Raw genomic sequence first — 2788 nt, 5'->3', positions numbered from 1 at the left:
ATGTCCTTTGCTGTCCCCCGCTTGTTTGTCCCTGACTTTTATCCCTCTTTGCGGATCAGTGAAGCCCACAGACGTTTCCTCAGCAGCGTTGAATCTTAGGCGTTCACCTGATGACTGGAGAGAGGCTCAGAGGTCAAGAGCACTAGTTGTTCCTCCAGAGGAGCAAGGTTTGCTTCCCAGCGCTCCCATGGTGGCTTGCAACTGTCTGTGATGCCAGTTCCATCCTTCCTGGCCTCCTAGGCACTAGGCATGCGTGTGGTGCACAGGCAGAACACCCACACAGAAATGAGCATAAAGTGAGATCACCCAGCACATTTTTATTTCTGTTTTAACGCTTTTTTGTTGGTGTTGTTTGTTTGTTTTGGTTTTGGTTTTCCTTCTGAGACAAGGTTTCTCTATATAACAGTTGTGGCTGTCCTAGAGCTCGCTCTGTGCCAGGCTGACCTCGAACTCACAGAGATCCGCCTGCTTCTGCCTCCCAAGTGCTGGGATTAAAGGTGTGAACCACCACCTGGCTACAATGCTTTTTGTTTTTTACTATATCTTTAATTTTTTTATTTACATTTACTTACTTTTTTTTTTGGTTTTTCGAGACAGGGCTTCTCTGTAGCTTTGGAGCCTGTCCTGGAACTAGCTCTTGTAGACCAGGCTGGCCTCAAACTCACAGAGATCCGCCTGCCTCTGCCTCCTGAGTGCTGGGATTAAAGGTGTGTGCCACCACCACCTGGCTACATTTACTTACTTTTACGCCATAGTGTGTGCATGTTGTGCGTGTGTGTGTGTGTGTGTGTGTGTGTGCGTGCGTGCGTGCGTGCATGTGTGTGTGTGTGTGAAATGAGGGGAGGTTCAGAGAACAACTTGTGGGAGTCAATTCTCCTTATGTGGGTCCCGGGGATTAAATTCAGGCTAGATGGACAGGGTTTATCTTTCCTTCACGAGCTGTCTTACCAGTCCTCTGTTAGATCTTTAACTTGTTTGGTTTTGTTTTTGGTGAGTCTGGAACTCACCAAGTAGGCTAGGCTAGCTGTTAGAGAACCCCACAGACCCACCAGTCTCTATCTTTCCAGTACTGGAATTATAGATGTATGCCATCATTCCTAGGTTTCCCCCCAGACTTTGGGGTTGAACTCAGAGCTTCACCTTTCAAGGGAAGCACTTACTCACCACGCTGTCTCTACAGCACCTTTAATTTGCTTTTGCAAAGCATGTTTTGCTGGGGATGGAAGCCAGGGCCTCCCCCAGGCTTGGCCTTCCGCTCCTCTATCTGACAGCTTCGTCTGTGTTTACATCACCCATCTCTTCCCCCACAGTTCCCTGTTTACAATGGAGTCTCAACGTCTGAATCATCGTTTTCCCGAATTCCCTGTCCCACAGCACGAGTATATGTGTCATGGAAGTTTGGCCTTTTCAGTCAGACTTTTCTTCAAACCTTGCATCATGCCTTGGTTTATTTGTTTTGCTAGTTTGTTTGTTCTGTTTTGTTTGGGAAAGCAGATGTGATGCCCTGGACAATGCAAACTGAGGGGCAGAGAGCTCTGGAGTGAGGACATAATATGAACCTAGTTAGGACTTAGCATCTAATGGGGTGCTAGAGGCCTGAGGCACCCACAGTGTCTACACAGTTGCTCCTGTTGCCTGAGGTCCCTACGCGCTCCTCCTCAGACAGAGGTTATCCTGCAGCGTAGGGCCTGCTGATGGGGGAGAGGTTATGTCCTTGGGCTGTGGCCCTCACACTGTGTCTGAGTTGACAGGCTTTTTATGGAGTCATCAGAGTTAAGGGCTGCCCTCTCTCCCTGTGCTGAGTCTCAGAACCCTTTCTCCTGGAGAGACAGCCTGCTTCAGGGTCCTGACAGCCCTCTTCCCTCTGCTTGCCAGAACCACAAGGGGGCTTCCCTGGTCCTTCCCTGAGACTCTGGGCGGGTCCCTAGAGGTAAACTTGCAAGAACACGACCCCAAGATTGTGCCACCCTTAGCTTTATTTATTTATTTATTTATTTATTTATTTATTTATTTATTATGTATACAATATTCTGTCTGTTTGCCTTCAGGCCAGAAGAGGGCACCAGACCTCATTACAGACAGACCTCATTACAGATGATTGTGAGCCACAATGTGGGAATTGAACTCAGGACCTTTGGAAGAGCAGGCAATGCTCTTAACCACTCAGCCATCTCTCCAGCCCCAGCTTCTCACTCATTTTCATCCATATCTAGTCACCAGGAAATTTCCCAAATGGTGTATTATCATTTTCCTATTCTGACCACCAGCCTGGAACTGTGACCATGTCCTTCCTTGCCTGTGCCTTCATTTTCCAACTCCCAAGACCATATTTTCCAGACTCCTATTCAGCCATCCACGTTCAGTTCAGCCTCTAATAAATACCGCCTGGAGCAGGAGGAGGGGGAAGTGGGGTGCTCTTCCCCTGCTGTCCCCCCCCCTTGAGGGACCAGCTGCAGCTATTGGTCATAATTTCTTGTCTACCCACCTCTTGCCATCAGGGACTTTATGGACCACTGCTGCTGTGGCGAAATGCCACTGTCTCACTGCCCCCCCCGGTGTGGCTTCTCAACCTCTTTTTCATCAGTTGTGAGTTAAATGTGCTCACTCTTAAATACTTAGAGATGTTTGGTCTTATGAGAAGATCTTGTCTCATTGCTGCCACCCCAAACCCCTTTCAGACTCCAACCACAGGTCTGTGGAATCTAAGCAACACTAACCACACTAACCAACTCAGCAGACAGATTGAAACAGCAGAGAGTGGGTATCTGAGTTTGGTGGTGAAGTCCAT

The sequence above is a fragment of the Myodes glareolus genome, chromosome 11, assembly GCF_982192425.1.
Source record: "Myodes glareolus chromosome 11, mMyoGla1.1, whole genome shotgun sequence".
NCBI classification, from domain to species: domain Eukaryota; kingdom Metazoa; phylum Chordata; class Mammalia; order Rodentia; family Cricetidae; genus Myodes; species Myodes glareolus.
The sequence above is the reverse complement of the archived record's forward strand: the minus strand, read 5'-3'. Positions refer to the sequence as shown.